Source organism: Mustela nivalis (assembly GCF_964662115.1).
Source record: "Mustela nivalis genome assembly, chromosome: 14".
Taxonomy (NCBI): Eukaryota; Metazoa; Chordata; class Mammalia; order Carnivora; family Mustelidae; genus Mustela; species Mustela nivalis.
In genome coordinates, this window is record NC_139033.1 from 41,174,980 (window position 1) to 41,200,094 (window position 25,115).

The 25,115-nt window shown below is 38.9% G+C and overlaps 1 protein-coding gene and 1 long non-coding RNA gene across 5 annotated transcripts in view; one reads left to right on the forward strand and one right to left on the reverse strand.

Annotated features, from left to right (window-relative positions):
- DCC (DCC netrin 1 receptor) overlaps window positions 1-25,115 on the reverse strand; it is a 1,135,716-nt gene that overhangs the window by 815,741 nt on the left and 294,860 nt on the right. The window lies entirely within an intron of this gene.
- On the forward strand, window positions 8,649-23,292 carry LOC309848192. 2 transcript variants are annotated; one of them, XR_014302890.1, is made up of 4 exons: window positions 8,649-8,715; window positions 17,456-17,706; window positions 18,460-18,515; window positions 18,804-19,056. It is a non-coding gene; the product is annotated as an uncharacterized lncRNA (long non-coding RNA). The 2 variants fall into 2 exon arrangements; XR_014302889.1 differs by lacking the exons at window positions 18,460-18,515; window positions 18,804-19,056 and adding an exon at window positions 22,884-23,292.

Here is a 25,115-nt window from a genome sequence, read left to right on the forward strand (position 1 = left end):
TTCATTTGGCCACACAATGATTAAAAAAGGTCAGATATCTGTGGAATATAACCTCATAGCAAAGCTAATAAACCACACTGTCTAAAATGTTTAGTTTAATAAACGGACAGAGGGAGTTAGGAGAATGGTATTGACAAAGCAAATAAATGAAGTGTTAAGTGTTTCTTTTTCCTTTTTTTTTTTTTTTAAAGCACCATCAAAATCAACATATCGGTGGTATAATCCCTGTTAGAAGCAAAGCAACATGGTACAGATGAGGACCATATATGCATATATGTTTCATGTCAAGTCAGAGGTTAGAGATTTCTAACATCCAAAATAAGTTAAATGAATTCATATAAATGAATTAATTAATTCATATAATCTAAACACAAGAATTCTACTGGTTGTGTTTTCCACTAGGGGCTGTGTGAATGTTCCAACTGTAAATGTATCTAAGACAAAGACATCTGCTAGTTTCTGACTTAGAGTAGGAAGATGTTTTGAACCATGTGTTCTGCAAAGGAAAGGTGCTGGGATTCTAAACTAGAGCGGTCTTGACATCTGGAAATGCACTTTCTTCCCCTTCCTGGAACCAATGGGTTTTTCTGAGAATCTTCGAAGACATACTGCTCATGCTCAACAGTCTGAGACCTGGGGATGCACGTGAACACTTATTTCTGTATCCACACTTAAATCTGGACATGGACCATGGTTTGGAAATCATGGTAGTACAGACATTTTGACAGTTTGGTTCAATCAATATGTCAATTAATATTAAGTCATATTCATATACTATCTAAATTGTAATATTCATGATTTATACAGTTCATTTCTTTGCACTTCTGTATCCACTCTAGAAACTCAAAAGAATAATAAAAAAAATGTACATCTGGTAGTCTAGAAAACCAGTATTTATAGTGTTATAATATTTATAGGGAGTAAGAACTGCTTACCTCTTACATGATATAGCACTTAACATATTTTAAGTCTTTGTTATGTATCTGTTCTTTAAAAAAGCTTAAGGGATAGAATACCCAAACATCATTACCTCCTTTTATAGAGAAGGTATAAAACAAAAAGAAGATGAAGGTGAAACAGATAAAGACTTAAAACCATTTCTTTCTACTCCTAGCTCAGAGCTCTTTCCAAAGAGTGCTGTCAGTTACAACCACATGGAATTAAGAACAGCTCCAGTGAAGAAATTCACATTCAGCCACATCCTTTACACCTACATGGTCTGAATTACTATCACCTCCTTCTTGGCAACTGCAGTAATTCTCTTACTAACCTCCTGTCTCTATCTTCTCCTATTCTCATTATTGTTGTAGCCTACAGCGAGGCTGATTCTTCTAGATTGGTATGCTGATCATGATGCTTCCCTACTTAAAAACCTTCAACGACTTAGCACTTGTTCTTAGAAAGCCTAAAAGCTTTAACATGGTCCAACATGGTCCAGTTCTGGTGAGACCCTCTTCCAAGTTGTTACACTGCTGACCTCTTGCCTGTGCTCACATTGTGGAAGGGGTTAAGGAGCTCTTTTATAAGAGCACGAGTCCCTTTCACAAAGGTTCCGCCCTCATGACGTTAATATCTCCCAAAGGAGATGAGAGATCTCCTAGTATAACATGGTGAGCATTAAGGTTTCAAATATGAATCTGGAGGGACACAGTCATTCAAACTGAAGCAATTCCCTGCAATGTCCTTCACGATCTAGCTCCTGCTTACTGACCTTCCAGCCTCAACTCCCACAGCACATCCTCTTGCCCATGGTTCTCTAAGGCTCACTATCTTCTGTCACATTCCTTGAATTCACCAAGATCCCTCCTATCCCACGGTCTTGTTCCTAAGTTTGGAATGAATTTGCCTCCCAAACCTTTAATTCATACTTGTTTCTCCTGCTAGGTTATATGTTTTGTCATGCAGGAGTTCTTGTTATTGCTCTGCTCAGTCTTGTGTCACCAGTAACTGGACTACAGAATGAATGTCACTTTGATATGTCTATTCATTTCTATCTAAATAGGTAAAGTGTTCTATTGAATTAAAAGCCATTCAATGTTTCATATTGACTGGTTCATATTTGGAAGTGCCTTAGTGAGTAAATTGGGTAAAGTAGTCCATAAACTGCCACAAATGGAACCCCATTAGCAAATTGCCCTTTCTATTTGTGAAGCTAGTAATGGCAAGTTTGGTATGGCTTTCACAAAATTAAGTGCTTTTAGTGCAAATTATGTTACCAGATTCTCAAAGCTTCTAGAATAAACCATAGTGAAAACATTTATTAACTCCCTCGATTTAAATGAGATATATTTAGGCTAGAAATATTTTAAGTATAAAATTACAGAGTTTTCTTAGAAGATAAAGGACTCTATTTACGAACAGTGAAAGTTACATATTCACATTTTCAGTTATAAAGAGACATTAAACCCTACATTCTGTTATGAAAGGAACAGTCTTCTCACATTGTCGGTTCCTCCCATTGTCCACTACTTACATTCCTGAACAAGCAGACTGAAAAGAAAACTTGATTCTAATTCAACCCAATAGTGCATTCACCGTAGACCACTTGACTCTCCCTAAGTCAGAATAAGCACCAGTCCTCAATATTTATAAATGCTGATGAAGAACTGATCAGAAGATCTCCTTACTTTAAAGACACAGAGACGGAGAGAGAAGGGGGTTGGGCAAACCAAGAAATGGACCCCTACTAACTAGAAAGAATGAACTGATGGTTACCAGAGAGGAGTTTGGTGGGGGATGGGCAAAATGACGGATGTGGATGAAGGAGTGCTACTGTTGTGATGAGCACCGAGTGATGGATGGAAGTGTTGAATCACTCAATTGTACACCTGAAGCTAATATTACACTGAACATTGATTAACTGGAATTCAAATAAAAACTTAAAACAAAAAAAGAAGAGGCAACAAACTATGATGTCTCCCCCAAATAAATGAATAAATAATTTTTCTACTTCTGAGAAGTTTCACCTAATGCAGAATTCTCCTACTGAGAAAATTTCCCTGATGATATGAAAATTAAATGGCAAGTTTGGACTCTGAAAATAGTTGATATGTGCTTGTGCGTGTGTGTGTGTGTGTGTGTGTGTGTGTGTGTGTGTGTGTGTGTGTGTATGATTCTCAGGATTCAGGTGGTAAAGACTGATGGCAAGAGGAGAAAGGACTAATGAAAAGAAAATACCTTTAGGGTCAAAATGACCTAGAGTTGACATTCAGTTCTCTTCTTTGCTTACTGTGAGCTTAGAAAGTATCATTTAACTTGTCGAGATCTCAGAGTCTTCTTTGTACAATGGGGCTAACAGAATATCTAAGGGATATGTTCCAAGACCCCCCAGTGGATGCCTGAAACCATGAATAGTACTGGACCCTATATATGCTATGGTTTTTTTCCCCCTTTTATGTGTACTCTGATAAAGTTTAATTCATAAATTCAGCACAGTAAGAAATTAACAACAATAAATGATAACATAGCACAATTATAACAATGTACTATAGAAAGTTATGTGAATATTGTGTCTCTCAAAATATCTTACTGCCTTGTACTCAGCCTTCTTTTCCTTATGATTTGAGATGATAAAATGCCTACATGATGAGATGAAGTGAGGTGAATGACACAAGCACTATGACGTTGTATTAGAAAACTGTTAACCTTTTCATTGTCAGGATGATCCGTTTCCAGTCCTTAGTGGATTGTGGGTGACTGAAACCAGAGAAAGCAAAACCCTGGATGATGGGGGACTGCTGTATAGATCGAGGGAATAATCTGAAGTTTGACAAAACTAAGGACTTGGTGGTTGTCAGTCCTTACCCCCATCCCCACCCCCGCACAGTAATTTATTAATGGACTCTTGGGAGATTACTGTAGACACTGTAATTGAGAGAAGGAAGAACCAGTAGTTTTTTCACGTTTTATCTATAGATTTCATCGAACAGTGCTCTCCTTCATGTTATGTGTAGTAGGCAAAAGGCTAAAGCTATAGAATATATCTGCTAGTTTTAGATTTATGATGGAATAGATATGGCATAACTAATGAAGGCCAGTGTACTAAGAATAGTGTGTTTGTTTTTTTTCCTTTGAGGAATATCAAAGACAGGGAATATGAACTTGTCCACTCACACTATGAAAGCACGGATGGCAGTTACCAAAATGATATGATTTGTGACTCTGCCCACTCATTCATTCAACATTTACAAAGTTCTTACCATGTGCAAGGTACTGTGCTGTTCCATAGAATAATGTGAGAAAGCAGCTGTGTTCCCTTCCTTGATGGAACATAATCTCGACATGGAAAAAAGTGGTGATCTTCATTAAAGCATTTAATAAAACTGTTTAATATATAGCTAAAACTGAGATTGGCCTACGAAGGAAGGAAGTTAAGGAGCTGAGAGAATATATGATGAATGAATCCCACGTGGGTAAAGAGGTCCAGAAAGGCATCCTTATGCAACAGTGTTTTGTACTGATGGAAGAATGTCCTGAGAAAGCCGGTAAGGGTCACTTGTCTTCCCTCTCTGAGAAACTGCCCATGGTTCAAGACACAGCTCTTTGAAGCCTCATGATTCTCCCAGGCCTAGCTGGTTGCTGCCACCTCTGTCCTCCCAAAAATCTCTCCTTATGCTCTGCTTTGAGGTTTCCCATAGTGTAATTATCTGTGTATATCTCTCCCCACACATATGGGGAGGGCCGGATGTTGTCTCATCCTCTGTAACATCAGTGCCCGGTACCTAAGCACATACTGGGCACCCCGGAAATGTTTCAAGAATCAACTGACCCATCTCTAACTCTTTTTTGATGCCTAATACTTCCATGCAACTGTAAGGGCCTGGCTGGCCAAAGCGAGTCATTTTGTGTTTATGCAGTGAACTTAGATTGACCCCGCCCCTCCCAGAGGAACTTACTTGCAAACAGATACAAGGCCAGGTCAGGCCAGGTGAAGACATCCAATCAGTGGGGCGCGCATATATATACTAGGGTACATTGAAATTCAATTGGCAATTCAAATGACCAATTCAAATGGTAACTTGTTTGTTACCTAGCAGTTTTTTTCTGTGTGTGGCAGACCTAGTATGACTGTGCAGTTTTCTCTGTGTATTGCAATCTCATTGGCCACCTGTGTATAGCCTGGCCAAACTACCTCTATAAAAGGTAGTCTGTGAGGCTGGGAGGGGTCCCCTCTCTGCAAGAGATGGCCCTGACCTGTCAGTTTGATTCTCGATGCTTGGAGCGAAATAAAGCTTTGCTTGACCTTCGCTTTTTATCAGTCTCGCTCCTTTGATTAGGGACCCTAACACAACTCATTTGTTTTAATTAAGAATTAAGGTTTTTGAAGAGAAGTTTTCCTTTTCCTTTTTGACAATGGTGGAATTCTGAGCAATTTTCCCTGATTAGATGACTTTTTACTCTAGCTACAGTTTCGTTTAAACAAGATAAGAGGCTCCTGGGTGGCTCAGTGGGTTAAACCTCCGCCTTCAGCTCAGGTCATGAGGTTAAGCCTCTGCCTAAGGCTCAGGTCCTGATCCCAGCACCAAATCAGGCTCTCTGCTCAGTAGGTAGCCTGCTTCTGTCTACTTGTGATCTCTCTCTCTCTGTCAGATAAATAAATAAAATCTTTAAAAAAATAAATGATTAAACAAGATATGAGGATTTTCTGAAAAGTCTATTCGGATGCAACACATTTGAAACTAACACCTCCATTCAAGGACCTGGTGACAGGAACTTTAGTTACCTAAAAGGAACCAAAGGGAACAGGAACATGGACAACAAAGTTTTGATCTGGTGGAGTAAACCTATCATACAACCTTGCAGAAATAAGCAAGACTTATGGATTCTTTACAGCAATGATGAAAACTGTAACTGCCAGGAAGTTCCATAAGGCTAAGTGGTACTTTGTCATGCAATAATAATTCTGTTTAGTTCAGCAAAAATGCAAGGAAATGCAGAGAACTTCCCTCCTGCGGTGGTTTCTGCATTTCTGCTAGATCAGAGATACACCCTCTCTGCGCCCTGCTTCCCTCATAGTACTCTGTTACCTAGCAACCAACATGTCTAGGCATTACAAGCATGGGGGTTATGTGAATATACACCCTCACTCTCCTTTAACAATAGATAGGAGGAAATGCAGTGGGGGAAAACAGCTATAAATCATCATCAACAACAAAAAAGATAACTTCTAAAAAGTTTGCTTGAGAATGCTTATTTACATGTCATTTAAATATCTTTCTCAGTATTTGCAGGAGGGCATACTTCCTTGTTTCTGGAATCTGTTTTAATATCTGAAACTGAAAACAAAAAAACATAGTACTAGTTGGATTAGGATAATGAAGAATTCTTTCCTATAGCATTCAATAAATTCTGTGTGTGCGTGTGTGTGTGTTTGTAGTGAAATCTCTTTGATTTCATTTCCATAATTGACATTCATTTAAGACAAATTGTTATGCCCTGTGGGAAAAATAATATTTCAAAGCGTTATTCCTTGTAGACTGTCGAACTTTTCAACTGACCTTATACTCCTGGGTTGGTACGGTTGTTTCAATGAAACATTGAGAAGGAGTAGAAGATGCAGTAAAGCAGGTAACAGCCAAAGCTCAGACATGGAAGTAAGGTTGTTGCAGTCAAAAATGGAGAGAAATAAAGGACTCCAGCACCAGCTGGCAGATTTAACAATGGGATCATTGATGAAAGAATGGGCCAAAGGATCGGGAAATAAAAGAAGAGGAAAGAAATAAAGTGTGAGAGCCACGGGGTGGGAACAGAAGGAAGGGTAATGAAGGCAGCCAGCAGAATTGGTTTCCTAGTGAAAAGGTTAATTAAATCTTCCGTGGCATGGGATTCTTAAAGAACTACTTTTTTGACTATGTGTGTATATATTCATGCGTGTTCTTTGTAAACACACAGAGATGATAATGATTCTCTCCTAACATCCTTTCACACTCATGTTTGAGCACATTTTTTTAAAAGGACAGTATTTTTTTTTAAAGCTTCTTACATGTTGAATGGAAAGAAATTTAACACTACTGACCTGCAAATAAATTTAAGGAGCCAGAGTTTGTTTTCTTTTCACTGTTCTGCTTTATTTTCTCCAAAATTTAATACCAGCAGTGAAAAAGCAAACCTTCTATCTCTGTTAAAATTAATGGCAAAATGAATCAACTCTTATAAACAATAGAAGGGACAAAACCCACAGAGCTTGAGAGCTTTAGTAATATTCCCAAGACCACAAGGCTGATTTCTAAGCTGAAGAAATGATTATAGATCATCCCAGGAGGACGCCAACCAATAAGATGACAGCAGTGCTATTTGTTTCCTGCCTTTTGTGTGTTTCTTAAAGTTAATCTTGCTATACTGTCACACAGATTCCAGCAGCCTGGGGCAGGTTGTGGGTGGAGTTTCCGATGTCAGTCTAAAGGGCAAATGCTGATCAGTATAATCAAGAACACACAGTCCATTCAAGGCATGACATGGTGTTTCCATCACTGTTACTCTTTCAAGTCTGTCCATCTATTTTGTAAACACTCACATGGGAGGGTAATGCATGCAGTAAATACCTTCCTTTTGTTTGTTCTGTATTTAGCCTGAGTCCTGACTTTAAAAAGCATTTGATGTATTTGTTTTCAGAATCCTGGGTTATTCTGGCTCCTGAAATAATTGCAGTTGATCAGGCTACAAGTTGTAGGATAAAAAAGTATTAATATATTTGCTCAACAAGAAGCCAGCCTTCCTAGACCCTCCTGTGCTTAAATAGAATCCTTTCATGTGGAAAATCAGAAACAACAGAGTGCAGCAGTTTCTCAAGGAAGGCATTTTTTTTTTTTTCTTTTCAATTTTGTCAGAAAGCAAATGAGAGAGAGAGAGAGAGACGGAAACAGAGTCTGTCATAGACATTTCATCCTGCCCTCAAGTCTTAGGAGATGTCGCCAGTGGTTTCATCTCTTAAAGAAGGCATTTCTTCCTTTACCAATGAGAGAGGAGATCAGTTTGCCAAAACTGAGCAGGATGGATGTCTTTGCAAATTGAACCAAAATAACAACAAAAACAATAACAACAGAAACGACAATAAGAACAGCCTTGGAACCAGGGATAGCTGAACAATGTGACATGGCACCTGCCAAAACCACATTTAACAATGTGTGGTTCTGGAAGATTCTTCCAAGTACTGTGAGCCCCACTCAGCACAGGCTCAAGAATAGGCATTATAAGTCTTGACTTCCTCTTATTTAATGTATGCACACTTACTCTCCCATAATTATAGGGCAAAGATAGTTTCAGCATTAATGAATCAGCTTTAGTGATACTAATATATGTCTCTTGGTTCAAAAGGATGGGCAATATTCGTGATTGAAGAATTTATTCAAAGACACAAAGAAAATTAAAACCCTGGCATTAAAAATTAAAGAAATTTGTCTAAGAATTAAAGTCTATCCCATAAATTAAATACATGATGTCATGTCTATCACAGAATGGTGGCTAAACTTATTTGCTATTAAATTCCACTGCTTTTTAAGAACTCTTTGGGCTACATTAAAAACCTATTAGGACATGTATTATGTTCATGTTTCTGTATTGGGTGCTTGGGGAAAAACAAAGATATCAAAAATGCTTCTTTAATCCTCAAGGTATCTACAATCTAGTTAAGAAGATAAAATTTATATCCCAAAATGACTTCAGTTCAAGGCAGAAAGAAATCAAACTCTTGGAAAAGATCATCAGGTGACAAAACAGGTCAGTTTCTACATCCTAAACTGTGTGAATTAAGGCCCAGTAGCTCCTAAAACAAAATAAAACAAAACAAAACAAAACAAAAAACAAAAAACTGAAGAAGAAAATAAAACCAACCCTCCATAGTATCTAACACTAGACTTGGGAAACGGACATGGTGGGCCTAATTTGACTGTATTTCTAGATGCCCAACACAGAAATAAGACTTGCAGAGAAAGACTTGGCCTCAGTTTAGTCATCTGTAAAAGGGACAGAAAAATCTCCCACAAACCCATATTCGGAGTGCAAGGTCTGGTTTGTGAGAAATTTTCTAAGATACAACTCGGGTACTTAGTGTAAAATCATATAGTAGAGGACAAAATTTAACATATTATGAGATAAAGTGTCATCTGATTTGTTACTGCCAATAATAGTTATCCTAAAAATAGTGGTAAACACCTTTTCTTGAACACTTACTCAGTTTGAACCTCTCAAAACTATGAGGTAACTATAACTATTACCACTTATAGTCACTCTCAATGCTTAAACCTGAGGACTTAATGTTTACAGGTGAAAGAGTTGGGATTTGAATCTCTTTCTGCTTCTGACTATGCTGTTAAGCACCCACCTAGACAACTTCTGCTAACCATTCCATTCCTGGACCTAGCCAGATTTAAGTATTTAACTTGTTCTCATCAACAGTAAGAGTTTAAAAAGAAAAAAAGAGAGAAAGACAGAAAATGTGTGAATTAAAAATAAAGAACATATCATAGGACTTTCTAGAGCTGAAAATCTTTGAAGCTACTGAACATCCTCATTTTACAGATAATTAAACTAAGGCCAAAAAAGGGTAAATCATTTGTTAAAGGTTACCCACCTACATAGTCAAAACGAGATATGGTCCATAAGCCATTTGATTCCTATTCTTATCCTTTTACTCTTTCTGTACTTGAACACAGCAAAAGTGCTGAGGAAAGAATATGGTCCGCTGAATGTGCTAATTATCTAAAAGGTTAAACAGAACACTCTGTGTCAACCTTTATTACTGAAAACCTGAAAGTATCAGTTGGATTTCCTGCTTTAGTAAACATAATGGAAGAACAAGATCTATGTCTTGGCTTCAATATGCTGCAGCGGGGAGGTGCACTGAAGTAGGACTGATTTGGGTTCTACTCTCAACTAGCTATTTGTTACTCAGATGTGTAGACTGTTAAATGAAGACTTTCCACTGAATCACACCTCTGGGTGTTCACCCTTTTGTTGACGCCTCTGGCATCAACTTTGACCCAGCCATGTGGTTTGCTTTGACCAATGGCACATCAGCAAGTGTGAAACAGCAAGGTTTGCACAGCTATGGTAGTAATGTGAACGGACCCATTCTAATCTCTTTGAGCATGAAAGAATAGAGAAGAGAGATTCCCAGCCACTTCAACCATTGTAGCTGGGCTCAATTCTCAGTGGCAGAGCCCAGAACCTAATGGATATAGCAGCAGCTATGAACAAGATTAATAACCTAAGGTAGGAGAGTTTTCCCCACTGCGGTCTATCCACTTTCAAGAGGAGAGTGGCTCCTTTTGCATGTCCCCAGTGAAGTATTAACAATGAGATCCAAACCCAGCCATTGCTTTTATCCATCCATTTCTCTCTACCTCAACAGAGGGTAACATCCTATATTTCAAAAAGGTCCTCTTTCCTCTATACTTTGAGGATAAGCTGGACTTAGTGACTCACTTCCAAAAACTAGAGGATGGAAAGAGAAAATTAGTACTTAACAGTGAAGAAACTCTGCCAACACTACCTTATTATCTGAAGTTAACATCATCAATGATAATTCATATAGATTCAAATACCTTCCTACAGGAGGTTATAGGAAGAGCACTTTAACTCTATAGCATTCTTTAGAAAATCTAACACATAACACCTAAGATAAACATCAGACAATCCCAAATTTCAAGCATTCTACAAAATCCCTGACTACAGGACTCCTCAAAACTGCCGAGGTCATGACAAATTTTAAAAAGACTGAGAAACTATTACTGACCAGGAAATACCAAGGAGAAGGAGACATAACAATTGAATACAATGCGGCCTTCTAGATTGAATTTTAAAACAGGGAGAGGACAATAATGAAAAAACAAACAAACAACTGTTGAAATCCAAATGAAGTTTCCATTTCAGTTTAAAAGTGGGAGAGACATCTATCAGAACAAATTTAGTAGCTTCTTCCAACCCACGGGAGAAATTAAAAAATAAAAGATATTATCTACACAGAGGAGAGGAGTATTTCTGTACATAATCCATCCTAATTTGCAAGATTTTATTATTGTGCTAGACACAGAATGCACTATATTCAGTGAAATTGTTACTGAATCTAAGGTCTTCAAAGCTAGAGCCGAAAAGTGAAAAAAGAATGGAAGACAGGAAGGAACGGAGGCAGGGAGGAATGGATTTTGTGGTTGCATCGTCTTGTTCGGTATCTCCCTCACGACTAACTCCCATAAAAACTGGAGTACAGAGAAAACACACCAAACAAAGAAAAACATTTACTGTATAACTGAATGCTTCAGATGGCTGATTCTAGTTCATTGAATTTACCTTGCCCGATGGACATCTTGTGACTAGCCTATAAAGTGTACACACGCATATATCACTTTTAATGAAACTATTTTAAATATTCATTTTTAAGTGTTATTATTAAATGTGCTTAGATCAGTTTTTAGAAGTCACAGATCTTCTGTCTCCTCTGCCCCCCAGGCTTATTTATTTATTTTTTCGAGAGAGAGTGTGCCTGAGTAGAGGAAGGCTTAAAGAGGCAGGAAGACAAGCGGACTCCCTGCTGAGCAGGGAGCTTGACTCAGGCTCAATCCCAGGACCCTGTGATCATAACCTGAGCTGAAATCAAGAGTTGGATGGACACTTAAACAAATGAGCCACCCAGGTGCCCAGAAGTCCCAAATCTTCTCATATCAATATTCTGCACTAATCCTTTGTTACCTTGAAGCATAAACTTAATTGAATTGTAACTTTTCTCTGGCACATAGAAAATGGGATGAACGTAGGTCAGTGGACACTGTTCATATTGATTTATGTAAACTGCTTTTGTAGGACAACATGGTCTAGGATGGAGATGAGGAGAATCTAAAAATTTACACAGGTTTACATAAATACAAGCTTACCCTTTAACAAAAGTGCATCTGGCTCTTTAAATATTCATGAAAATAATAGTAGAAGGCCTCTGCTCTGTGGGGTGTTTGCTCCCTTTTGAAGAGTTTAGTTCTGCAAATGTGGTGGTAAAAAGGTTGGTTGGATGATACTGAATCATGCTATTATGATGGGGGAAAAAGATTCGGATGGAAAACGACATCATCTGTGCCTTTGATTTTTTTTTTTAAGCATATTGGAAAGAGATCAAGAAGTGCCACTTGGTGAATAACATAAAATAGACCTAGCAACATGAGGGAACAGAGACAGACAATCTGGAAGAACGTGCTAATATCAAATATGTCACTTTCAGAATTGGTCACACTCTCAGTTATAAAACAAGGGCTCTTCCATCCAGTGAATATCAGCTTTCAGACATAGGCACAGTGATCAATTTGCAAAATCAATTATCCTGGGTTATAAAGAACTCATGTTTGAGGTCCAAGCATCCAAGCAACCCAACTTTGAATTTAAGGATGGTTATCTTAAGCCTCCCAGCAGAGGTCACTAAGCTAATGATAAATATAAGCTCTATTGTAATACATAGTCACTACTTCCATTAACACCATGAAGGAAAAAAAATATATATATATATATGTAATGTCAAAGGTCCTGCTGGAGAAGTTTTGGATGAAAACACAAAATATTTTTCAGCAATAATGATAGTACGTCACAGAGAGTCAAAATCTAATCATCGGGGCACCTGGGTGGCTCAGTGGGTTAAAGCTTCTGCCTTGGCCCAGGTCATGATCCTAGGGTCCTGGGTCTGATTCCTGCATCAGTCTCTCTGCTCGGCAGGGTGCCTATTTCCCTTTCTCTCTCTCTTCCTGCCTCTCTGCCTACTTGTGATCTCTGTATGTCAAATAAATAAATAAAATCTAAAAAAAAAAAAAGAAAAGAAAAGAAAATCCAATCATCGTCCTTTAGTGTAGGTCTCACAGAGGGAGCAACAGTCTACAGCCTACTAGCATCTAGAATTATAAACACATGAGTTTGTTGTATTGCTCGGATACTATCAATATGTAGGGAAGAGAACTATTGATGAATATTGAATGATTTTCTAATGATGATTTACTTAAACTTTATACTTAAATAATTTGAACATAGCAGAGGCACGGGCATTTCATTTAGATACACCCTGACTTTGGTTAGGACCACTTAAGTCAGTCTTCATCTCCACAGTGCCCATGGGTCACCTTGCTCTGGTACTCCATCCTCATATTTGCCACAGTCCCCGGCCCTGGAGTAGTTGTGGGCTTCGACAGGGCTCCATCGATATGAGTAAGAGTGAAGGGCTGAGATCTTTTACTTGAAAATATAGGTCAGGGCATAGAAGGGCTTGCCTGGTATACCCTGTTCCCTCCTTCACCTTGAACAGAGCCTCCTAGGTGCTTGAGGAATACATCATGCACAATTCCCTCAGAACCTCAGGGCTCTTCAGTCCTCTGTGGAAGCTCTTCCCCCCACCCCCAGACATTTGGGTAGGCAGTCCCTTCACTTCATTTAGTTATCTCCCCAATCATTATTTCTTCAGAGAGACGCTGCCCTTTCTGACCACCAGTCCTAACAAGCACACACATTACTCTCCACTCCCTTATCATATTTTTTCTTCAGAACACTTTGAACACTCCTATTATCTTCTGGGTTTATATATCCTCCATGTATCGTCTATCACACACACACACACCCCACACATACACACACACACATTAGAAGAATAAGTCCATAGAGGTAGGACTTTTATCTATGTCGTTTTTTTCCTAAAAAACGTTTTTTTCCTACCGTGTCTGGTACAGTACAAATGCAGTTGGTATTTCCAAATAAACAAATACACACACAAACCAATCTATGTAACATGTAGCCCACACCCTGAAGCTCTGCAAAAGATAAACGAGGCAAGAATCATGACCACAAGGCACTTATATTTAGTTGAAGAGATAAGAGTTGAGCACAAAATAATCAGTTGTACTTCGGCATCTGATTCAAAACAAACTGACAGGTGCCAGGAAAATGAAGTGTTCTTCACTTACAGAAACATAAGACTTAAGTAGGAAACTCCAGTGAACTGATCAGATACTGGAAATATTAGTTTTAATCAAATCTCCCATTTTTTGAGAAGTTCACACACACAAAAGAGAGTCATACTCTGCTCCACTGTCCAAGACAGAATTTGAGGCTGAGTAGCTCATTGTCTTAAACTCACATGGAATTTCTTAGAGCCTAATGTTCTTATTACATCTTGATATTTATTCTTTCATCTCTAAATTCATAGCATAGACCAGCACATCAGACACTTTTGAGATGAGAAATCATTTGTGAACTAACAGCACTTAATTAAATTTTTCTTTTGCCTTTTTTTCTTTTCCAATTATCACAAAAACATGGATGTGAAAATGTGCCTTTTTTCCCTTTGTCTCCTGTTCATGAATCAAGCTTTAAAATCTGAAATCTTCTTATTTTTTTAATTCTTCCAAACCTCAAATTAAGCATTAGATCTTGCTTTATTTTGGAATATAACTGAAAACAAAACAAGCTGGTAGAAGTGAGAGGGCTAGAAGGGGGGGTTCTTACTCTCCAAAATTTTCAAACACGTGAGATTACTTGAAACCAGGGAGAATTTAGCCTGTTTTCCATACTCTAAACAACCTCTATCCTAATAATAAATATTTAATTAATTCAGACATTCCTGCTTGACTTTCCAGAAAGTTGGCAACCTTACACCTCCCTCCTGCTTTGATAGACTCATTCATTTTTTCCACCCTCACAGGAGAGAAAAAGAGTGGGAAAAACTAGATTTTTTTTTTTTAAGGACACCCTTTAATGAATGTGTTTAATAGCTGACATGTCTTCTTTCTTTTTATTCGATGAAACTGGCACATACTCAGCGTGGCATTGTTCACTTTGAAGTGGCTTTCCATTGTTTTCTACCAGCCTCTATCAAGGCCTACTGACAGATGACCTATCAAATCCTTCCTCCTTTGTCTTCCAGCCTCCTTGCCACCCCTAATTTTTTTTCTTTTCTTTTCTTCTTTTTTTTTTTTTTTTTAGTTGTTATTGTTGTTGAAAAGGCACAATCTGCTCACCCTCTGGCTCTTCCTCCTCCAGGGGTAGCAGTTGGTAAGCCCGGGACCTCCCCAAGCCAGGGGCTGTTATGCAGAACGTGTCTGGATCCCAATTATCCAAGGAGAAGTAGTGCATAAATTAGTAGATAGTGTTTCTAAAGCTGTCAGGGATAAATTGTTCTTATTTCCTGACACTGTCATAGACAAGAAGGGTGATTCTTAGATGAGCTCTGACACCCCTGTTGCTCTGGAAGACAAAGAGACCCTAAAGTCTCCTGCGAGGCCTGAGCCAGGAGGAGGATTGCAATTGACTTATAAGGGAGGTTTAGGAAATCAAATTGAACTGGCTCTGTGGCCAGAAGGCTAGTTCAATTCAAAATAGGTAAGATGACATCTATCAATGAGGCAATGGTTTCAGGAATCACCTGCAGTATTAAGCTGAAGCTGCTTGAATGATATTGTAATGGGTACACCTGGCAGGATCTCCCCTAGGCGGTGAGAGTTGGGGAGAACTAACCCCTACAACTACTAAATTACCTTTACCCTGGGAAGGCTAGTAGACTACACAGGCTTAACTAGAACTTCTACAGATCTTCCTGGGCACAAACCTTCTGAAGGTCCCTGTCCTCACTGAGCTTGCTCCTCAGTCAAGATAGAGTCAAGATAGACTCCAGACTCTATCTTGTGACTGTAATCCTTCTTTTGGTCCCTTGGTCCAAATTTGGACATTCAGGTTGTATCTTCTGGTATAGTTGACATAGACAGTGTACATAGAATTCAATTATTTTCTTACTAGAAGACCCAGCATAAAACTGAACACATACCTAAACATACCTCTAAACAATGATTTGAGATGCAATTGTAAATATTTTCCATCAAAATAATCGGGGGGTGTCTTTTAAAAAAGTTTTCTTTTACATGTTAGGTCTTCAGATTATAAGCATAGCTCATCCTGAATGTGAACTTCTTTTTTTTCTTTGCCTTTAAGATTTTATTTACTTATTTGAGAAGGTGAGAGAGAACAGGAGTGGGGCGTAGGGGCAGAGGCAGAGGGAGAAGGGGACTCCCTGCTAAGCCGGGAGCCCGAGCTGGGGCTCAATCCCAGGGTGCTGGGATCATGGCCTGAGCAGAAGGCAAATGTTCAGCCAACTGAGTTATCCAGGCACCCCTGAAAATGAACTTTTGCAGAAGAGATCCTCTCCAAATCCAGTGGAAGTGACACGTCACAACAGGCAAATGGCGAGATACTAATGAGTTATTTTCTTTTTCCAAATTTTGTTAGAATAATTTGAATGAGTAAAGATATTATTAACAGTAGATAGTGTCTGCATAGACAAAAATAAAAATAAAAAAAAATTTTGAACTGTACTAAATATCTGACTGACAAAATCTCAGGTCATAGATATATATACAGGCTTAACTATATATAGTCTTTTTATAGTCATTTCTGTTTAAAGACTGCTTCTGTGCTTTGCCATACTCCAAATCAGTATAAAGATGAAAGCAAACCCCTTAAGAGAACAAATTCCAGTACTGCTGTGTGTTTACCAAAACTGAAGATCAATCATTGCATTTAGTGTTAGATCTAATAAGTACCAGTCACATACTGGAAAAACAAAATCTATTGTTACTTTCTAGGGCTGTTCTTCTATTCTCCTTGTATGGAAACCTCACCATGCTTTCGAATGAGAGAATTGAATATAAGTGAAGTATATAAATATTTTCAAACTAATGGTGGATTAATTTGAGTAAGTCAATGTCTGAGGAACAAAGCATATGATTTAATTCTTCTTTGGTAATTCCAGCGTCCTAAATAAAATGTCAGTTTCACAGCAGGGAAAGGAATGGCTCTCTCCCAATATAAACAAGAAATGCTTGTTTAGCTGCTGTTGATTTACATGAGAAATTAGACTTTTGACTTCCCTATATTTGGCTGACTAATCTTAAAGTCTGTACTAAGCTATAATTATCAAATGTCACCTAGGCATAAGCTACTTTATCCTTACAATATCCTTTGATATTGCCACATCACTGAATATATGTAGCTATTGTTTTTCAATGGATGGTATAAATCAGACTCCGATTATCTAAACAGTTACAATTCACTAACTTCTGGATGACATCCAAACTCTTCAAGCACATCTGCTCCACACACCAGAAAAATGTACAGCAACTAGTGCAGCACAATTCAACATAACAATTTAAATATTTTATATAATTAATGATATGTAATTAAACTTAATGTAATTACATTTGGGTTCTCTGAGGTAACTATTTTACAATTAGTGTTTCATCAACAAATAGCTTTTCTGAGGCACCGTGCAGCTCTTCCTATAGAAACAAGCCATACCCAGAAGTGTCCCTGTTACAGTAAATAAATTGTGGAGCAAAACCAAACACTCCAGCTCATCAGCCCCCAGCTTTTGATTATGTTAGAAACAAGAGGGCTTTACCTACCAAAACCACACATCAACCTAAATGTTAATAGCTTTGCCTTTCAGCTTGCTGGCAGTTGGAAAAGGGACAAGAAGGTCCAACCACTAGATGGCCTTTCTCATAACTGTATAAGCACAGTCAATTACCTAGAAGTTCATAAGGAGAAGTCAGTGTCCTATAGTCATGCCCCAACTAGACCAATAAAACTGTCTATTAGTCTGCCTTTCTTCTCTGGGTCAGGAATTTGATGAGGAGCTGGTGGAGGAGCAACATCTGAAAGGCTCATCTGTCTTCAGTGATGGAGGAAGGACATCAAGTAAGTGTTGTATCTGAAGAAAGTCATTCCATACCCTTGGCTCCATTAAACTGATGCCCACATCATGGAGCCATGGTGATAACAAGGAGAGAGGACCACTAGGATTTTTGCTTTGAAACATTTGGACCATTTTATAGAGAAGATAGATGATTTTAAAATATGTTCTCCCCCCAAATCTGAGTTCAAAAGAATTGGAACAAATGGGTTCTTTCTCTCACACAGAAGGCTCAATTCTGTAGCTGTCTAGAATCGCTCTCTAGACTTCACCTTCTGAAACCCACTGTGCCTCTGGAAGGAATCCAGTTCTCTCTTCCACGCACTCCTTTCTCTTGGTCTTCTCCAGCTTGTCCATGCCAGAGATTAAGTTTCTTTTATTTCTTTCCTTTAAGGATTTTTATTAATAACAAAACAATACATGTCCACAGTAAATGTCAAATTAAACTTCTAGGCTATGATAATAAAACAACCATCTGCTGACTAGCCCTGCTCAGATAAAAATGATACTTTCAGGAGTGACCACATTCAATTCTTATTGATTCTTTTCTCATTCTAAATAAAACTATTATTTATTGATTTTTTCCATTTTAAATATTGTTTAGTGACTTTCTACTATGGAAAGTAAGAATGTAGGGGACTTGTTTTGAGAACTGTCTTACCCCATCTAAAACATACTTCTCCTCTTACTTTCTTGCAATATAAATGAGGTATAATTTAAAAATACATTAAACATTAATATTATGATGTTCATTATAGGGTCACATAGTGTGCAATGATTATGCTTTCTTACACAAATTTTAACTTCAGCTCAGGTAAGTATATTTTTTACTTGCCTAATTTTCTTTCTTTTTTTTAAGTGAACACTTTATTTTTTCAGTTAACATATAATATATTATTTATTTCAGAGGAACAGCTCTGTGATTCATCAGTCTTACATAATGCCCAGCACTTATAACATCACATGCCCTCGTTAATGTCCATCACCCAGTTACCTCATTCCTTCCTCTCCCTCCCCTCCAGCAACCCTCAGTTTGTTTCCTAGGACTATTTGTGTAATTTTCTATGCAATTTTCATTAATTAACCCTCTAAACTCTTCCAGAGAACTACAGCTATTTTTCCAGTAAAGGTGAACACACTGGGGGCCATTAAGAGGTGTCACAACTGTCCATTCCAGCCTTGACAGCCTGCCTCTCAGCTGTCATCTGAAAGCTCTCCTCCTAGCACGCACTGTCCAGAGAATTCCCTTTGCATCTTTTCTGGATCCTGAGGCTTCTCCCTCCCCCGACACACACACTCCTTGGTAGAAGCACATTCTTCAGTAGCTTTGTGAAAAAAGAGTCCAGAGGAGGTAAAATTTTTGAGAAATAAATGTTTAAGAACACCTAAAGTCTATTTGAAATTTGACTGCACATAGAATTCCACTTTGGAAATCATTTCTCCTAATTCACTGAATGTATTCCTTCAGTGTTTTGTCAGTGCTGCTATTCAGAAGTAAGTGTAAACTTTGATTTCTTACTCTTTAGATGTGAACTTTTATTCTTTTCTTTCTGGGCATGTTTATCCCTGAGGTATTTATCCCCAAAGTTCTAGAATATCATCATTATGTCCCTTTGGGGTGAATGTTTTCTCATTTATTGTGCTGCGCACTCAATATGCCCTTTCAATCTGGAAATCCATGCCTTTCTTGAATTATTTCTTTTACCATTTCCTCCCCCTCTGCTTTCTGGATTTCATGGTTGGGAACTGCTATTATTTAGAAGTTGACTGTCCTAGAACAGGGTTCTCAAAGTCTAGTCCACACCAGCTGCATCTACATCAGTTGAGAACCTGTTGGAAATATGCCTTCTCAGGTGGCATCTCAGACCTTCTGAATCAAAAACTCTACCTGAGGGGCACAGCAATCTCTGTGTTAAGAAGCCCTCCAGGTGATTCTGATGCAAGTTATAGAATCACTATTTCAAACTCATCCTCTAATATTTCTTATTGTTGTTTTTCCCACCTTCCACATTTTTTGTCTTTTCATCTCTTTGTGAGGAACTTCCTCAACATTATCCTCCAATTCTTCCATTGCATTTTCAATCCCTTCTATCAGAAATACCAGGTTTTAATTTCTGAGTAACATGTCTTATTTTTTATAAGTTTTCCCTCTTACTTTATAACTGAGTGTTCTTGTTTTATGGTTGCTTTATATCTTTTCTTTCTCAGAATATTAATTTAAGTTTTATTACACTTGTTTTAAGATTTTTTTTTGCTTCCTGAATGGTTTTGGGTTCTTTTGAATTCCTTTCTATTTGCTGCTTTTGTATTCTTTATTTTAGAAGATTTTATGTATTTGGTGATTCTTAGATATCTGTATCTATTTAAAAATGAATAAATGAATAGATAGATAGATAGACCTTCTGGAAACCTTGTGTACACAAATGGGGTATGTCAACTATAAGCTTCCCTCTAGCTCTTTGGTAGACAACTCTTAAGTCAGCACCTTGAATCTTTTCCTTTGGGCAGAGCAATTTCTCAGACAGGCATTCTCTAATTTTGGTGGGTGGGTGGGGTACTGTGGAAACATTCCATTTGCCAATATGAGAAGGGCCAAAAGGATGGGGAGGTTGTGAGATATCACCATCCAGTTTGCAGACCTTTCACCTAATCCCTCATTCCCAGTACAATATCTCATCCGCACTCCACCATTTGTTTTGGTGAACCCTAAATGCTGATCCTCTCTGATTTAATCTCTCTGGGAAGTGGGTATCCCCTCTTTTGCTGCAGCTGAGGAAATTGAATTGCTCTGCTCTATGGGATCTTAGAGAGTCTGTAGGTTTAATGTTCCATATTCAGTCCACTCATTCTACTTGCACTCTGTTTTCTTATGCACCTCCACCATCAAAGTCACCTGTTGCCTTGATTCCTGAGCTTTGCTGAGGTTCCTAGCCACTCTTGCTTGTTTAGCATTAAGTCATTATTTGTTCCAGAAGGGTTTGCCTGATGGCTAAAGGAAAGAACCTTGCTCTCTCAGCCTGAGTGAATGTCTGGTTGCACAAACTCAAATCTGAAATATGATGGTTAAGAAAGACCCTCAAGGTAATATTGCTTTTGTTCTCCTTTATACATAATTGAAGTCACAGCTTTTCTACCTTGACCCTGGGGTCACCCGGGTGACCCTCAGATTCCCCTTAGTCTCTTTTTGACTCCATGGCACTATTAACTTGAACCAGAGCAATACAGTCACATGGGTGATTTAGAGTCCATATTGGTTCAGGTGCCTCCCAGAAGCAGGCAATCAGATAGTGTTTCTGCTTTACCTTCCTGTCCTGGTGGTTTGATTGGTGCTTCCATGGGTTTTCCCTTCACAACATTTAGTTGGGGAGTGGGGGAGGTTGGAAGAAGAAGGGGATTAGGATAGAAGCATGCATATAAAAGCAATATATTTATGGAAATCCCGTTTTTTGCCCAGCAAAAACATACTAATTGAGCAACTATGGGAAAAGATGGAGCAAAATAATTGATTTGTTTTTTCCTCCTTTTTCCTCTTTAAAACACAAGTCTACTAGGGGAGCCTGGATAGTGCAGTCGGTTAAGTGTCTGACTCGTGGTTTTGCTCTTTGCAACCTGTGAATCATGAGTCCCTGGTGTGTACCCATTATCAGTGGTTACGCTGGTTGGGGTGAAACTCTATTGTTGTAAGGCTTCGGGTACCCCTTTCCATTCTACTTTATTTTTTTAAATTATAATTTAACTTTAAAAAATTATTCTAAAACAAGAAATATATTGGGTTCAGTGGTCCAAAAGCATGTGTGGAGTTTTAGTGAAAGCCTAAGTGGAGCATAATTGGGAAGCTAAATTATTTAATACATTCAGAGCTCGGGGCATCTGCACATGTTCAACAATTGCACTTGTTTCGGCCTGGTTCATTTGGTTCCTGACTCTAGGAGTTCTTATCAAAATGACTTCTTAGATTAAAAATTTAAATAGCTTCAGTCGGTGAAGCATTGCATAAACACAAATAAAAAGTGGTACCTTGGGAGAAGGCAACTAAGCTTTATCACCACCAAAGATTCACTCAGAGGGGCGCCTGGGTGGCTCAGTGGGTTAGGCCACTGCCTTCGGCTCAGGTCATGATCTCGGGGTCCTGGGATCGAGTCATGCATCGGGCTCTCTGCTCAGCAGGGAGCCTGCTTCTCTCTCCCACTCTGCCTGCCTCTCCATCTACTTGTGATCTCTGTCTGTCGAATGAATAAATATAATCTTTAAAAAAAAAAAAACATTCACTCAGAGTCACTGCATGAAATGTTCTGTGGACCTGAGCTAGGGAAGGTAATCAGCAGCTTCCTCCAGGCAGTAACATTAGGTAACTTGGTCCTATTTCTTTTCCTTATGTAGTGTCCTAGAGGGTAACATTTTGGCATTTTAGATTATCATTCACTCTGCAAGTGGGAGGTCTATTTTTAAAACGTGAACATCAATTCATTAATTTGTAGTTACTTCATGGACAAAGCTAGTATCTGGCTGTGGTCTAACCACTTGGCTGATAGTCATTTGTTCTCGGTTCACCTTCTCATCCTGGCGGGTAGTTAAAGGGAGATAGGAAGGTAGATTCTGGCAAACACTCAAATGCCAGACGTTTATCAGGCGTGGACAATTGCCACAGGCTAAAACAGCTTCATTTTTGAGAGAGTTCTTTTAGTTGGTACATTACCATCAAGGTACTCTTTCAGCTTGCAAGCAGACACCCACCTACATTTGAAGAACTAGTAATGCATTATACTGAGTAAGGGATGTTGATTTAACCTCCCTAATGATTCAAGGTGCTAGTAAAAACAACCCATAGGATAGTCAAGTCTATAAATGTCACTTAGATGATCATATACCAACAGAAATATACTCTGAAGTGTGGCGCCTGGGTGGCTCAGTAGGTTAAGCATCCGACTCTTGATTTGGGCTCAGGTCATGATCTCAGGGTCCTGGGATGGAGCCCTGCATCAGACCCAACACCAAGTGCAGAGCCTGCTTGGGATTTTCTCTCTCCCTCTGCCACTCCCCGCTCCCCCACTCTCTCTCAAATAAATAGATAAAATCTTTAGAAAAAGAAAAGAAATATACTCTGAAGCAGTAATTAGTCTTGTCCGGAAAGGATGATACAGGTAACCTTTTTTCACCTTTTCTGTTCCCAATTCCTCTACAGAAAAACACATGTAAAGACAAAACAAAAGTCTGCTACAGTTACTTCTCACTGAATGGAGTCTACTGACCTGAAGCAGAAGATGTGCAGAACTAAAGTGATGAGAAGTAACCTTTTAACCCCATCATGCTTCTCAGATTAATTAGGAAACAGAACTGTGTAATCATGACAGTGTAGAACTAGAAGGTGAGAAGAAGATCGCTTTCAAGTTCTGGGTCACTGACACAAATGGAAAGTATTTAGCCTTTAGGTGTGAGTACTTAAATGCTTCTGAATCAGAAATGGTGAATGGGGCCCATGCTGTGCTAAGGTCAATCAGATAAAATGCTGTATGTAAAGATAAAGAGTATACGTATAAGGGTTTGGTTATTGGATCATCCACTCAAAAACATAAGCCAATGACTACATGAGCCAAAGCCCCTTCGACAATTAATTGCAACTTGAATGAAAACTCCGAGGATGAAACTTGTCATGGCTTCGGTCTCTGTGAGAGGAGATGCATTGGCAAGAAAACAATAATTGGGGCCTCACCCCAACGAACGCTCCTGCCTTCCCCATAAATTTATTTTGTGACACTAAAAAGTATTCAGTTTTACTTTCCTCTGTAATGGATAACTCAAAATCAAAGTCATCCCATTCTGCACATCGGAAATACTCAGTGAGTGGGGCCTCTCTTACGTGGCTGAGAATTAAAGACAGAACCTAGGCAAAGAGATTCTAGGCAAAGAGAATCAGTGTAGAATTATGGGATGATCACGCTGGGAGTGTGATGAATAATTGGTTCTTCCACCATTTTACACTGTACAAGTTCAGACCGAGAGAGGTTATGTGATAGGCAGGGGCTTTCCGCTAGTACAAATCCAGTTCATCAAGCACAATATTTAGGATCCCTGACAATAAGGATAAAGAAGACACAGTCCCTACTCATGAGGTGGTCTCACTCCCATGCAGAAACTGATGTATAAACACAGAATTACAATGCAATCTCTCTAGCCAAGACGGGATTAGGACATGCATCTCTTGGTTTATCAGTGGCATTTACATCTACCCAGCTGTCTCTAATACACTGAAACTTGGCCTTAAGTGAAACAGATCTGTTTGAAGCAAGAGAGGCAGATTGCAGTGAAAGAAAACTTCACATCACTTCAGGCACATTGCAGGTATCCGTGAAAAACGCTGGAGCCCGGCTGGTTAAAATAAAACCCTGACTGTTAATATAATACCGTGATCACCTGCACTGAGAAAAACTTGACCCTCGCCGAGGGGGCCCTTGGAAAATTCTTTCTAGTACAGAATCCCAGGAAGTGTTTCCAGCTAGTGCTGAAATGCAGCCACCACCATGTGGTGAAATCCAGCAACATAATCTCCACGAGCAATCCTCAGACCAAAAGAAGCCAGGAGGAGAAGGGACGCAGCCAGTGGGAGCATTCGTGTGGAATAAAAACTGCATTTGGCACTTGCTTCACACACGCTGTGGGGAACATCAGAGAGAGTGTGGCACCGTGAATCACGCACGGGGCTCAGAGCACAGCCCGGTTTCTGTCTCAGCATAGACGTGCTCTTGTTCCCTAATACCGGGTCACTCACTTTATTCTCCTATTTTGCCTTCTCTCTATCGGTGCATAAGGGAAAAAGACAAGCTCTGATGGGCATCAGACCCAGCCAGCCTGCATCCTCTGCATTTCACCTTCTATAAATAAGATGGGCACAGAGTAAAGAGTTTCTAAGTCTCTCCTCAAAGGACAGTCATGACAGGACAGTGGGAGATCTGAGAGATCTGAAGACGGCATCTCTGGTCCTCATGTACGGGGACGTGTATTTTGATTTTTTTTTTTTTTTTTGGTAGTACTAAGAATGGATTTCTCCTTTAAATGTTAATCTCTTAATACCATCCTCTTGGGAAATCCTTGGGAGTCAATGATGGTGCTTATAATTAATAATAGGAATAGAAGGAAAGATGAAGAAAAAAATAGCAGGCTATATGTGTAACAAAGTTCAAGGCCCTGGCCTTATTTATACTATGTTCTTATCAAAAAGATCCTCCAAAGCATGTGCCTCAGGGTCAGGATTGTGGTTAAATCTCCTTGTGGACCCAACTTAGAGGGCAGCGCTAGAAACTGCTTCTACTTCTCTTTTCATGTGCACAGATGCTGCTCTGTGTTTGACAAGGGACCACAAGGGAGACAAGACAAAGGCCATGATCTCCGTGAGGACAATGTGTGGTGCAGTAAATGG